Source organism: Corvus cornix, chromosome 5 (assembly GCF_000738735.6).
Source record: "Corvus cornix cornix isolate S_Up_H32 chromosome 5, ASM73873v5, whole genome shotgun sequence".
In the NCBI taxonomy this organism is placed as follows: domain Eukaryota; kingdom Metazoa; phylum Chordata; class Aves; order Passeriformes; family Corvidae; genus Corvus; species Corvus cornix.
In genome coordinates, this window is record NC_046335.1 from 25,872,561 (window position 1) to 25,888,079 (window position 15,519).

The 15,519-nt window shown below is 42.5% G+C and overlaps 1 protein-coding gene across 1 annotated transcript in view; it reads left to right on the forward strand.

Annotated features, from left to right (window-relative positions):
• Positions 1 to 15,519, forward strand: part of EGLN3 (egl-9 family hypoxia inducible factor 3) — a 29,014-nt gene that overhangs the window by 1,252 nt on the left and 12,243 nt on the right. The gene's annotated exons all lie outside the window — the stretch shown is intronic.

Below are 15,519 nucleotides of genomic sequence, written 5' to 3' on the forward strand. Positions count from 1 at the left end.
TAACACTGTCTGCGTTTCGGGGGGAGCAAGCTCTCCAGCCCCTTCCTGCGAATGTACCTGTCTCTGATCCGATTATTTGGATGTTTTCGCCGATGTAGAAGTAGTATCCTAAATAGTTTCGAGGTTCCAACTCATGCCGCCTCTCTACCGATGAAGAGGTTATCGTTACTGCGTTGGGTATGCAGAAAATACGGGATGCTCAGTTTAAATACAGCAAACTTGTGTTTTAAAGAGAAAAGTTGTTTTTTTTCTAGGCTTTCTCAGAAGTGGAGGGGACAGTTGTATTATAGGACACTTGTATTATTGGTTTCTTTCCCAATGAAGTTTATTTGCACTTACAATGCCATTAGTTTGGGACAACTTGTCTTTTCTTTCCTTGTCTGTTTTGCTATGGCAAAGTGAGCTAGCTTGGAACTAAGTTTACTTCGTTGTCCTGAATGCTGAAAACATCCTTATTTCTTTGTTTCTGACTTGAATTCTGTAATACATAGTATGTTTTCAAAAGGTCCACTGCTTTTAGAGATGCCAGAAACAAAAACAACGAAACTTTAAAAAAATGACAGTAGGGAGGAGTTAGGGATTTTTCTTGATCCTAACTTGCACTTGGACTAAGGGCACGTGTGAGTGGTACTGAGATTCCCCCCTGAAAAATGAAGGAGAAAGTACAGGGATGTTTACCAGTTGCTTGGGAACACACTGAAACCTGTGCTTGCACCCCTGCACATTACACACAGTAGTGGGAATAATAAAAGGCTAAAACATTGTTCCGGTGTTTAGCTCTGCTGAATTACTGATCATCAATTCGGTTGAAGCTTGGGTAGATATGTTTTAAAATGTGGGTAGATTGGATTTCAGTTGTTCCTGTTGAGAGCCTGGTATTACGATGTATAAATAACCATCCTGCTTTGGCACACCTTTAAGGTCATCCTCATCCTTTCTGTAGGTGACTTCTGTTTACCTGTTTACTGCTGAAAGTGCATTTATGGCTAAGAGGGCGTGTGTAGGGGTGGATATTGAGGGGGGTTACTTAAAAGTTGAATTGGAGTGAAAGGAGGCTGTTCAGCCTTTTTACAAGGTATTTGGAAAACAAATCAGCTGGTTGAATGAAGGCTGTTGGCACTGGCTGGGAAGAAGGGTCTTTTGGGGAGTGACTTTGGGTTGTAGAGATGATTTTAAAACAGAATTGTGGTGTTTTTGAAGTAATTTTTGTACAAATGGTAATAAAAAACAGGACAGAACATGTTTTACAAATAGACACCAAGCTACTTGCTGTAAAGAGAGACTTCTGGCTCTTGTGCTTTAATGTGAAAGTTGTCAGACTCCAAACAGCCCATGGAAGTGCTAAACAACAGTCCAGGACTGAAAGGGACTCAATATCATTTGTAAAACTAAATGCAGAGAAATTTTCATCAGTTGTTAATAGTAACCAGTCCCCTTGTTACAATAATAAGTACCATGGATATGTGAGGCCCTGGAATAGCAACTGCTGTCTGTAACTGAGATGTGGAATGCCTTCAGCAGGAAGGTTATTCCTGTGACTAACAACTGACTACTACAGTACTTGCACGTTCCCATGTCGGTTTAAGACATTTCTCTTCCACCATTCAACCTTTCTGTTCTGCTTATCGTCTGAAGTCTTATGAATGCATACACACAAATCCTAAATTTAAATTCAGCATATTTTTATTTTATCTGACAGATTAAACATGTAAATGCCCACAAAACTTTCACAGCTTAACATTTGTAGGGATGTGGGGTGTTCATGGGCAACTGGACCAGAACTTCTTTGTGGGATGTGTGCTGTTGTAATTTGTTGTTTTGGTATATAGATATCAGCCCATCATTATTTAAAGGTTTATACTTTTAAATAAGTAGTATGACTTTAATTTTCAGTCTAAGTGTTGGAAGAGGGGGAGAGATTTGCTTAGTAAATTATGTCAGATTATGTCAGTTTAGTGTGAAGTGCTTCATATTTTTGTAGCTACACAAACATAAGAAGACATGAACAACTTTTGTCCAATAAAGGAAATTTTCCTTATAGCTAAATGAGAGAAACAAGTCAGTTAGGATTGTGATGTTTCCAAATTAATTTCTAGAGCAGTTCATGACAGTTAAGATTGCATCAAAGAGAATGGACAGAAGTAAAGTTTTCAAGGGTACTGTATATTCAGAGGAGCTGCTGGTTGCGTTTTGAGGGCTGATCATGAAATGTAACCTTTTGTCTTTGCAGACCAGTGATACAAATCTATCTTTGGTGCAAGTTATATTTTAAAACACTAGCTGGTTAAATGATAGAAACATAGTTAAAGGCTGTCGGACCCAATGCACTGCGTGTTGGCTTTTGCATTTTCCTCAACTACTCTCCATTTTCTAGTAAGATAATACAATGGTTCCCCTTTTCTAGTAGGTAAACGGCTAAGGGCATCACTGAGGCATAATTGACCAAAGTTCAGTTCTCTCCTCAGAGTGAGAAGATTGATGTCCTTGTGCAGAGAGATGTTCTGACCTGAGGACAGAAGTCACTCTGTTTTAGAGGACCTGTCACTACTCTGCTGGAACTTTACTTGGTGGAGAAAAGCTGCTGGGTCCGAAGCAAAGCTGCAGCTTGGTCTGTGAGGCCAGTCACCCAGAGTGCCCTCTGGATCATGCTCCAAGGACTGCAGGTGAAAGGGTGATGTGCTGCAACTTCTGACTCCTCAGGTCCCAAAGTTCCTTCTTGGGGTTAACTGGCATTTGCAGGGCCTTGAGGGGGGGCCCTGTAGAAAAACACTGGACTATAAATAAGTAAAAGCAGTAACTTTTTTTAAGGCAAGAAAGCATTCCGGAGGGGAAACCCCATTTTGGAAATTTCTCCTTCAAGACCTGAGAAATGTTTTGGTGGTGGGTGGAGTGTCTTTGGAGTGGGTTTTTTTTGTTTGTTTGTTTGTTTGTTTTTTTTTTTTAAGACTCTGCAGAGCCTGGGGGATCTTGGAAGTCCCTGATGTGAGGAGGCAGGGTACAGAGTATGGCAGGAACCAGGTTGGCTGGCTGGTGTGTGGAAATGTAAAAGTTGTGTTGAAAGGTAAAAGTTGTGTTTGCAATGGGGTGTCTGGGTAACTCATCTGCTGCTAAGAGGCTGTGGTATTCCCCTCTTCTCATTTTGCCTCTGCTGGAGAAGGGCAGCTCTCCCTGTGGCTGGGCAGGGTCCCAGAGCAATGCCGTCAGTGCCTGCTGCCCTGGGCTACCTCAGCTGAGTCAGCACTTGACCTGCTGCCAGTGGCTGCGTTGGTCCTCACGGCGAGGGGTGGAAGGTACTTTGAACTGGTGTGGCTGCACTCTGAGTGGACTCTGCACCTCATCATGACAGCAGCATGTCCTGATCTGAGTCACAAATACCATCTTGGGTACCACCAAGGGCTGAAATCCATGTCAAGGCTCCCACTGGGGACTTTGAGCTCATCTTGCACCTGCTGGACCCCAGTGAGTCCTGCTGGTTAGAAAATAAAGCAAGAATATATAATCTTAAGAGCTGCTCTGTGTTGAAGGAAGCTCGTGACTGATGTTTTCAGCTCAGAACAGAACTGCTTGCGTTCAGTGTCAAGTATATGGCCTGAAGTGAAAAAAAAAAAGAAAGTGTTTTCAATGTGAGATTAGTTAATTTAGAAGTCCCTGTGGGATGTGAACCTTCTCAAAAACTTGCTTCCTCTGCTTGTTGCCACAGCACCACCCTGCTCATCCCACCCCGGTAGACCCTCTCTGATGGTCACAGGAGAAGTAGGTCTTTTGTGGTGACAGTTCATAGCTAGTGAGTGTTTGCTGGAAACCAGATTGGGTTCTTCTGCCTATCACATGATGGGGTGTTCCTAGGTAGGTTTTGAAGCATGGTCTGCCTAGCAGGTTGTTACCAAGATTTCTGTTCCTGAGGATTGAAGAAATGGATGAGCTGTCACAGGAGTAGTTTTACAAAGTCCTTCATAACTCAGGTAATGAGGTAAGGTGTTTTTGCACTTATATATGAAGAAAGAAAAGTGCTGTTCTATAACATTCAAATTCTATCCTTTGCAATTAAAACACAGTGAAATGCTGAATTTTCTGACTTGAGGCACAGACTTGAAGCATGGGATCACACAAAACCATAGCTATAGTAGGCTGAGGAGCAATACTTCCTCTTGAGATATACTGGTTTACTGTATGTTACAAAGTATTTTTGATACTTGGGTAGCAACATGCCTTGCAATTAGTTTACAATGGGAGGTCTGTTGAATACCACCATCCAGAAGAAATATGCATAATTTCTTCTAATCAAATGCACATGTTCTGGCATAATGTATAAGTTCAAATCTGTTCTTCTGGCCAGCTGCCGGCAGAGTCCAGAGCCACTGGAACTGTAAATACAACAACAAAAAAAAGTTTTATGATATGAGACTGAAGAATTCAGCATTGGCACAGATCCTAGTGTGGTTGCTTTGGCTCAGTGTCAAAGCTGATGTTTATATCTGTGTTTGTCAAGCAAGATTAGTTAGCCTGGTTAATTATACACAGGAATGTATAATTTTTACTTGACAATCAGATGAGTATAAACTTGGGCATATTAACACTTGTTTTTGTTCTTCATCAAATTATTCTCAATGACTTTTGAAACTTTCAAAATAACTACTTCTCTGAAAGAGGCACTTGGAGAATCTTTTGGATTAATTCTTCTTTCAGCAGGGACAGGGTATTGGAGAAATGGATCAATATTTTGCAGACAGTGATGCACATATCTGTAAGTGGGTTCAGAAGCATGGGAAGCCTCTAGGGAATGGTGTTTGAATTAATACTCAGGTGTTGAAGTTGCAAGCAGCTTGAATTCAGTACCTGTTATATATCGTCACTCTTAAAAGTGTGACTAGCGCACTGGCAAACTTATTTCATGGTAGGCAGTGGCAAAAACATGCTGCCTTCAGTGTGTGTTACACCAGAGCCTTTGGCAGTCAGGTGGCTTCTCTTGGTCCTCCTTTCCTGCTCTTGCCAGAGGAGAAGTCTGTATCCACCCAGTGACCTTTATCACACTGTGTATATCACAACAGGAGCCTGTCCATGTGCTTTACAGCCACAGTCCCAGAGGAAGGCAGAAGGTGATCAGTCCTATAACTGAAGGGAAATGTCAGTGCACTCAGGCAATGTAAAGATATGAATGGTCTGTTTATCCTGAGTTTGTGCATGTGTTAGTGACATCAGGGCAATTTTTTTTTTTTTTTTTTTGTTTTCTGTAGTTTCACAGTCCAGCAGTTCTTCGTGAGTCTTGCTAGACTCTGGTGTTACACAGTGGTGGCAAAGCAGTGAAGTTTTTCACAATCTCTCCTATACTGGTCATGCATTTTCTGCAGCAACTCCTTATTCATTGCCATGCCTGCTCTGGTAGCAGTCCTTGCTGGTACCATATCAGGTCTTAAAGCCAGGGAGTTGCAGAGGTTGCCTTATGGTGTGCTGGCCAATAGCCTGATCACTTGCAAGCCCTAAATAAGTATGTGCCTCTCAGTTTGCTTTTATATGAGGACTCATTGCTCCCTGAATGCTGGTGTAACTGTAATATAGGTGGCATTAAGGCCTCTGTGTATGGGGAGTGTTTGTCCTTTGGACTCCTGGGGGTGTGTGTGCTGCATTGCAAGGTGCAGTATCCTTGGGAAAGCACTGGGGAAATGACAAGATTCAGAGTTCAGTGCCCTGTCCTGCTGAACTTGTATTTTGGGAGGGAGGAGAGCTGGCCACAGAATCAACTGGGTTGGAAAAGACCTCTGAGATCACTGAGTCCACGCTATGACCGAACACCACCATGTCAACTAGACCATGGCACTGAGTGCCACATCCAGTCACCTCCAGGGATGGTGACTCCACCACCTCCCTGGGCAGCCCATTCCAATATCTAATCACCCTTTCTGTGAAGAATTTCTCCCTAATGATCCTTGCTATTAATATTTGTATGCCTTTTCCCAAGGGAATTGTTAATGAATAATTCAGTCCATTAGATACAGTTCATTGCTAATAGCAGTATATGTTAAAATGGACATTGACTCTCATAACACTAATGCAGTGCAGGAGGTACACAGTAAAAGTGGCTTGTTTCTTTGCATTAAGGATTCTAGCTGTGTTAATCCCAGTGTCTTTATTTGATTTCATAGTAAACTCTTCTTTCTTTGACTTCCAAGTTTATCTGGATGGTGGTTCAATGTAATACGGACTTATTCTGCATGTTGCTTCCTGAGAAATTTGTGTGATTTATTACATGGAAGTATTTTCTCTATCATCTTCTATATTGCACAGATTTTTTTTTTTTACAGTTTTTTTCTTGAGGTGGTGGTGGTGGTGTTCAACAGTACTTCAAGTCCTTCCCATAGGTGTGTGGAAGGGATAAGAGAGGGAGAAGATAAAACCTCAATGATCCATTTAATTAGATGAATTTTGATGTTTGCTGAACAAACTTGATATACTTGGAAGAGATCAATACTTCTATCAAATGTTTCAAGATGACTCTTACTAAGACAAGGTACTTTTTTCTTTGAGGTATTCACTTTTTCCTCCTCCCCTTGCAATTCGATTGACTTTTCCCGTTGTGTAACAGGCCAGGGGCAAGTGGTCCCTTGGCACCAGCAAGCCCCATAGCACTCATCCATCTTGCAGTGGATGGCTTGAGAGAGTGAGGAGGTCAGGAAGGGAAGCCTAGGAGTTAAGTGTTACTGGTTTTAGATCTGTGGAGAAGGAGGATGTGTGCATACCGGCTTGAGGGAATTTAAAGCCCTGGGTTGGATTTGTCATGACTGTAATCCTTCTGTCACAAAGCTGAAGACTGAAACAACATTGTTAGAAAGCTGCCAGCAACATGTCTCCCTCAGCTTCTGTGAAAAGGCTTTATTGGTAAGGTTTATTAGTAGAGGAGCTCTGGGGAAGAGGTGTTTTAGGAACTGCTTCTGGTACGTGTGCCTAGGGCCGATGGCTGCTGTGGTGGGCTCCAGGGTGAATAATTGATGCAGTGGTACAGAACTTGGTGGGGCTTGACAGACGATTTTCACTGATTCACAACACTACATAATAATTTGGTTTAGACCTTGTATTGCTTTGAAAAGAGATGACAGAGTTGGTCAGAAAAGCAAGAAGGTCTCTCTGTTCAGTCACTGAAGTGAAGTAAGATCATGAAGGAGGCTCATGCCAAGTAAATCATCTATCTCCCACTGTTTAAACTATTCACAGGCATGTCATCCCGTCAGCACACCACTCGTGATCATTCCTGTGAGTGATTTGGAGAGAGCTGTAAGCCCTGTTTCCCCTCCATCACTCACACATATGCATCTACTATCTCTCAGTGACAGAAAGGAGCTTTTTCCCCTACAGCCATTTTTCTCTTGACGTTGTGCTTTGATAAGATTAGTAGGTGAATAAACTTAGTGCCAACATGCAAAGCACTTAGTAGAAAGCAGCTGATTAAACAACCTTCTTGTTCCTCTGATTTTTCACAAATAAAGTAATGCAAGAGATTTTTGCTGACCGTAGAGGTTCAATGGAGGCCTACTAAATGTTCGTGTTTAGCCACCCAGATAAAAATGAGTAGTGTAAATTACAGGACTACAGCATAGCACTCTATCTGTGTTGACTGGAAACAGAACAGTTTGTCCAAAGCTTTGCAGTTGAAAATGGCAGAGTAGCCATGTCTTTTGCCAAACATCAGGGAATTGCATCCTACTTTCTAGCAAAAAAAAGATAACCATTTTGAGTCTTGTATCTATATAGTTCATGTGGATCCTTTGGTCAAAATAAGTAGTCTGGTTTTTGTGCTTTCTTTCTGGACCTGAAAATCCAAACAAGATATATGTATATAAATGTCTGCATTTTTTTGTCTATAAGTCAAAATATAATTAATCATTGCTTATGTGTTCTTGCACTGTAATTTTTTTATACAAAGTGATAAGACAAATGCTTTTTAAATTTTGGCTCCAGTTCAGCAATTCACTTAACTTTTTCTTAAAGGCTCTTTCAGATCAACGGGACCTGAAACACATCTTCTGGTGCTTGGCTTAGACTATGCTAGAATATGTTTAGAAAACTTCAGGAAAAGTTGCATTTCTTGTGCCATTGTATGGTCTTTGTATAAATTTTTTTCTTACATTTGAAATGCAGGTCATCTTGGGAGGCAGCAAGGAGCCTTACTTGATGAAATAGATAGTATGATAATAATAGTTATGATTTTTATTTGACCTTTGCAACTGACTGTGTTATGGCAAAGTTGTCTTAATACCATTAACAGTAGCAGTTATTCCAGTAATGCATACAGAGAGATGGGCAGTGCGTGGTGCAGAATGCCACAGTGAATGGGAAAAGCCTGGGGTGTGAGAACAGTGGGCTTTGTGGTGGTAGAGGTCAGCATGGAGCTTCCTGACTGCCTTGAGACTCCAGGGAGTGAAGAAAGCATCTTGCACAGCCCCTCACTGGACCGCGTGGGTAGAAAAAGTAGAGCGGAACCAGGTGAATTTGAGAGAGAAGATATTAAAGAAGTGGTGGAAGGGGGAACTGTCAATTAGTCCTCAACTTGCCTGTTCCTGGGTTGTTAACAGTCCTAGGGTGTTGTGCTTGCTGCTGAAGACTGTATGTGTAACTGCACCTTCCCCTTCTGATTTCCCACAGGAAATCTGGTAGAAGTGGCCTGAAAAGTGGAAAAAGGAGAAGCTTCACCATAAATGCTGTAACATGTCCTGCTGTTTGTTAAGACATATAAGCCATGTTGTATAAGTAGATGTGCACAAACAGGACAGAGTCTCCCAGAACGTGTTGATAACTCTGTTCTTTACAATATTCACCAATGTTTAGACCTAAGTAAATTAACTTGCCCTCTGTCATCTGTTGTATGGAGCACGTGCATGGTGTCTCTGAAGCAGGCCAACAGGAAGGGTCACTGCCTTGTTAACTGTTTTACAGACTTCCTCTTCATGAAGGAGTGGTGAGAGGATTTGTGAATGTTGCTCCTCATTGCCAGATTTGGTGTAATTCAACATTTCATGGTGGTCAAACACTGAAGTGTCAAAGATGTGCATTTTACCAAGATATTTGACTGCATAACTTGATGTTTAACTGATGACCTAAAGGCTCAGTGCAGTCTCACATTTGCACTGATAATTTCTTGGCAAGAGTAAAAATGTAGTTGACGTGGGTTTTTTGTTTGTTTCTTTACACTTGGATGTCTGCAACTGAAACAAATACATTTTTTTTTTTTCTTTGCTGGCACTTGGTTAAAAGCATGTTTCACTGCTTACCATCTGTAGAAGCTACTGCTGCTAGTTATAAGCTGTATTAGTGCAATGTTTTGGCTGCAGTTAGAAAAGGCACTGGTTGTGCCAATGGTGACCATAGCTGTGGGCAGACATAATACCTACTTGGCCGCCACACCTAAGTGGGCATATGTGACCCTATAGCTCTGCCTCCCCCTCGAGTATCTGTCCTGCCTTCCTTCTGTGTTTCCCACCACAGAGATGCATTTGTGCCCCATATCTCTAGCAAAGCCAGCTGCAGGACCTCCACCAAGTGGTTTCTTACCCCTGCTCTTACCACAGCCTGTCATGCCTATGCAATCACTATCTCTCATCTCCATCCCAGGAAAGAGACAGGGATGAGGGCTGCTTCCTCTGGCTGCCCAACCAGCTGGCATCCTGGGAGAGCAGCCCCTGTCCAGTCTCCAGCTTGGCTCAGCCTTGGTGGTTCTGAGTACATACTGCTCTTGCCACATTGGCTGCCAGAAGAAAGATTATGGAGAGGAAGAGGAAAAAGAAGGGAAATGAGCCAGAAAGACCACTCCAGGCTTTCTGCATCCTCAGGAAACATCCTGAACTCACACCAGAGAGACTGCCTCCCTTGCTCAACAGTTGCAGCGCTTCCTGCAAAAACTACTTCAGATGCCATAGAATGTTATTGCTGTAAGACTCAGTCCTGAACTGGGCCTTGAGAAATCTCCTAAGGGCTGCTGCTTCAGTGAGTTCTGGTGGTGGGAATGACTGGGTAAGGCTCCAGGGGGGACTGCAGCAAAGCAGAGCAGCAGGTGTGAGCAGGCTGAAACCTGTCAGGCATGGCTATGTTTCTGTGCAGGGCCACTGCCCCAGCAGGAGAGTTGAAGGCCGTGTCAGTGGCCACAACACAGCTGGACTTTAGGTTGATCTCTTCTGTCAGGTGGTGGCAGCATAAATCCATGGGAGGCACTTGACCAGTGGAAAAAGGGAAGTGGGAATTCAGCAGCCGATGTTCAAATCCAGAATCTAATGTTGTCCACAGCTGGGTTAAGGAACAGACTTCCTTGTTCAGGAGTTGAGAGCTTTTGTGAATATCTTGAAGACCTGCAAACGTAAGGCTGGCAGTCAGTTTGTTGTGTGTGTGTTAAGAAAATTTGTTTTCTTTACCAATACATTTTATTGCCTAGCATTAGAACAGGTATACAGTTACATTATTACAAATTTGCCTTGAATCTGAATATTGTTTCACTTCCTGCAGAGAAAGATTGTGTGTCACTGAATACACATCTATCCACCTTAACTGAGAGATTGCACTGTTGTAAAGTGCATGTGTAGACAGAGCAGTACAACTTTATGTGCAGGCGAAGCCTTAAAGACTACATGTTATTGAACCATAGTAGAAATTATTTCTGGTAATTTTTTCTAGGTAATTTTAATGGGTTTTACCCCTAAATATTCATTCACATGAAATCCTATGCAGGAATGCTCTTATCAAGGCAAGGTCCTCCATAAAGGTATGGCTGAGCAAAAGATGTGTGGGTAGTGAATGAGGCGGCTTCCTTCCAAAATTAACATAGGAGATAACTGGTCTCATCAATTAGCATTAATTTGGTGTTACTGCTGTGATAACAAGCACTTGAGAACATTGATCTCTCTGTTTATGCAGCGCAGTAATGTCTTAGCAGCCTCAGAAGCCCAGAGGGCTCTGATGGGGAGGACCCTTGAGGCATATTTGGGGTACCTGCCAAGTGTGACGGTGCTTCTCTGAACCCTGCATTCCTCTCTGGCAATGGAGGGTATTTTTCACTGAGCCAAAGGGGACAAGGGAAAACATTTCCCCCGGTGTGGCTGCCTCTGGTGTGGTGGGATTATGTGGGGTCACAAGAGGTGTCCTGGGTGGTGGCCCCAAGGAAGGACTGTTCTTGGCAGCTGGGGCCTCCCGTCCCCTTGGCACACCTGCTTCAAGGTGGTGGCTCATCACCTCTGCCTGCCAGGATGTCCAGGGCTGACCCCGGTGAGCTTGTGGGAAGTGTTTGAGGTGCTGCATACCAAATGTGAGCTGATAAAAGTCTTGTGGGCAGGGTTGCTCACTTGCCCTGGGCCCACAGGCTAAAAATAAATGGGTAATAATAAGAAAAGGATGTTGGCAGCTCAGGCAGCTCCAACACCAGCAAAAGTTTGCCTATTTTGCGGCTGTCTTTCCTGACCTTTATTAGCGCAACCACGAGAGCATCAAAATATGCAGTTCTTGAAATGTTGCAAAAAAAAAAAAAAAAAAAAAAAAGGGGGGTGTAATCCTCTGGGTGACTAGTAGCGGAACTGAAAAGGTCTGACGTGCTGATGAAGAATGAAAGGCTGGAATATTTCAGGAACTGTGAGATTATCTTTCTAGCCCACAGATGAGAAATGTTCCTCAGAGGATGTCTGTGCTGGTTACCAGGCTTTTATTCCCTGCTGAGAAACTGAACATACAGGGATGGTCCTTACAGATTCCCTTAATGAGCTTGTTCTTATTTATGAATTTGCCTTTCTGCAGGGGTGGTGCTTGTCACGGTGTCCCCCAGGGCTCATTACAGGGGATGCTTTCTCCATCTGCATCAATTGCTTGGGATGCTTTCTCATTACTGCAGCTTGGCCAGGTTTGTCTCTTTGGGGAGAGGAGAGGACTGAAAGGGTTTGCTGGGTGATGAAAGAGGGCTTCAGCAAAAGACAAAAATAATCCTAAATGTAATTAGACAGTTTGGTTTTTTTTTTTTTTTTTTTTTAAAGTGTGGGAGATAAGCGTGCGTGCCTGTGTGTGCAGCAGGAGGGAGAGACAGCTCAGTAAGAACGAGAGCCGAGAAGTGCCTTGAGCGCCTGTGTGCTCGCTGCATGTGTGGGTTTCCCCTCTTCCCTCCGCAGCCTCTCTCTGAAGTGCACTCTGGAGTAAAGTTCGCATTTGATCGCCGATCGCCTCACGCTCCGCACGTAGCACTGTCGTTAAGCCATCATCTCGCTGGCTCCGAGCCAGGGCTCCGAGGCGCAGGGGCGGGCGGTCTCTCTAAACTGAACAGCCTTTATTGATACATCGATGCACTGCGCATGTTTACAGCTGCTAATTGGAGACTTAATCTGAATATCCTTGACTGAACTAATTCACTGGCAATAGCCTTTTAAATTTTAGGTCCTGCCGTGATGGTATGCCTGCTCTTCACAGCACGCTAATCGCTTCTGGAGCAGTATTGCTGCTGTGTGCATGCAAGGCGCAACGACCTGGTAACATCACAGACCAAAACCTAATTTTAGGTCAGACGAGGATGTCAAATAAAAATCTTACCTGATTTTGCATTTGCAGTAGATGAGGGAAGCACTTGAAGTACTGAAGGAAAGCGTTAATTGACTTGTGCACAGACATATGTAGACTAATTAAGCACACAAGAAAGGAGGTTAATTCTTTTAATTATTACAACAGGCAAAGATACTCACTGCAAGGGCAGTTGTGATGGTATGGGAGTTCCAGATTTGTTTCCTTAACTTTCAGTGTTCTGTTTTCTCCTTGCTGTGCCCAGAGGCTGAATACAGAGAATTTGGGTGGTGGTCTGAAAGCAGTGTTAGTTTACTTGGCTTTTTAAAAAATGTGAGCAGTGTAGACAATATACGGTGGTAGATGAATGTCTGGGACTCTTTTGCCCAGGAATCCACAAGTCAGATTTCTCTCCTTGGAAGCATGGAGAACTTCTTCCATGGTCAGATCCTTTCAGAGTTTCCTGAACTGCCCTTTGACTTAAGGATCCTGTAGGATCTCATGAAGTAGCCAGCAGTGGGGACAGCTCAACAGAACCCACCGCTGTCTCCAAAGGCTGGTCCGCAAATGCTCCCCATTCTCTTGACAGTTGCAGATGGCCACTGCCTACATGAGGCTCGGCTGTTTCCTGCCTTCCCATTTCACAGTGGCACTGTTCTGGCAGCCAGCTTGAACTTGAAGGGCATCCAGATTTATTTCTAAGTGTGTGTTCTGTTAAGAAAAATAAAAAAATGTAGTCACAGGCTGAAACAGTCCTTCATATTAATAGGCCATGAAAAACTAAATTTTGTTGCCAATCATTAGGAAAGCTTCCTAAACCCCATCATAGATTCATTTAACAGGGAGCTCATTTTTAGAGCAGCATCAGTCTGTGATCTGGCTTCCTTACAGACACATTCCATAAGATTTGAAAGCTTATTATGGGCTCCTTGAGCTACAACTAGATAACATGCCAGTCATCAACAGCTGTGTGGCATGGAGATAATTCATGAACAGAGCTTTCATGGGTAGCTCTTTGTTTCTACCCTTAGTTCTTAGAAGAAATTTAACAAGCAGGAGCAGTTTTCCATCTTACAGTAATTAGAATATTATCAAGTAATAATGGATTTTTGGTTAGTAAGCAAAAATAAACCAGTGTCTTAACATGTTTTTCCTGCAGATGAGAGAAAGTCATTCCCACCCTCAGGCTGTTCCTCAAAAATTTTTTTTTAAAAAGTGCTTTTATGTACCTGCAAACAACAAGCAAGCTGCAATGGTGCATGCAAAAGATAAATAAAATAGAAAGGGAAAGATGAGTTTTCAGCTCATGGAATATCTGCATCTGATGATCAAACTTGCATGTAAGCAAGGAAAAGCAAGTACCAGACCACCTGGCTAAAATGCTATACATGGAAACAGGATTTTTTTTGTACAGTTACAAAGTAACTGTTTGATTGAAGATTGATAAGCAAGTTATGGTGAGGCAATGAGGGACCAGTTTCTCATGCAATACTATCACTGAAGCCCATTTCATGTGTTACTTGACTGAAGTGAGGTGAGTTTTGGAACTGGTGATTCCTTTTCCAACAGACACTAAGCTGATGTCTCTCATTTTCTGGTGTTTTAACATGACTTTGTTCCCTCTGTTCCTTCCCATCTCTATAGAGTATTAAATTAGATCAGTGTTCCCAGTTCATGCCTCAGTGTAGCAGTTGGGTATTTTAACTTTCATTAATTCAAACAAACTAATATTAAATAATGTTCATGAATATTTTATACTTAACCATTGTAAGATATGTGGCAGAAAACGCTTGGGTGCAATTTGGTGCAGTAAGAAATTACTTAAGAAACACCCCATAGTGTTTGTATGTCAGTCAAGCCTCGGTTGAGAATCTCTTGTCTTTCATCATGAAGTGTCAGACTACTCATGTTCTTTTAATGTAGAGCATGCTGGGTGCCTTTCCCTTTTTGGATGTAAAGACTGTGCATATCTATGAACTAGAATCAGGTTGAGCACAATATGCATTCAGAGCTAGGACAATCGAGTGAACTCTGGTAGTCCTCATTTCCTAGAGGACTGGTCAAAAGTGATTTTTGTCTGCCCTCAAGTTCAGAACTGAGAACCTCAGGCTGAAATTTGGGAAGTGTGCAGCCAAATAAAAATATATGTGAAAGCTGCAGTGGCTACAGCACTGTTAATTCTTATTAATACCTTGGTTTTCTAGACAACCATCATAGTGATATTGTAGATCAGCATTGTTTTGTGCTTGTATAGCACCTTTCAACTAACTTTACAAGTAATTTCTGAATTTAACTGCTTGATGTCCAAGCTGTACACAGAGATGATCTACAATAGGGACCAAAAGTAGCTGCTGTTCAGCAATATACCATATAAATCTGGTACAGAAAATGGAAAAGCATATTGTGGAGTCTTTAGCTTAATCTGCAAGGGTGGTTGGTGTTGGCAGGATTGAGTTACAAAGGTCAGGATTTTCTCTGCTGGTTGCAAAGATCATACTAATTCTGAGAGAAAAATACAGGATTAGTATGGGGTTACAATACCATCTATACAGTCTGCACTGGGAGTGCACTAGGGCCCTGGCTTAGTGCTAGTGGGCACACAGAGCTTCTTCTGACCTGGTGTCACCACTGCTTCCTATTAAGCACTATTCCTTTCCACTTACAAGCATCTTCTAACTGAGATATTTTCTGAAATGCTTTGTTCCAAGTATCAGGTTGCTCTAGCACTGATTATTTTGTGAATCATGTCTCACAGCATGATCCTGGCCATCAGCTAAGAGAATTTGTTTTTCTCCTTGCTAGAAGCACTGGGAGGCAGGGAGGAATCCTCTCAATGGAACAGTTGTTTTTTATCTGCCTTCACGTTGCTAGTGTCTTGCAGTTTGACTTGCAGATTTCTCTGGCTGACTTGACTGTAATACTTAGACTAAATGATAGATAACTTATTTTTGCAAGCTTCTGTGCAGTATGGAATTTACTGATGATTCCTGGGTCCTTATTAAAGCTGGT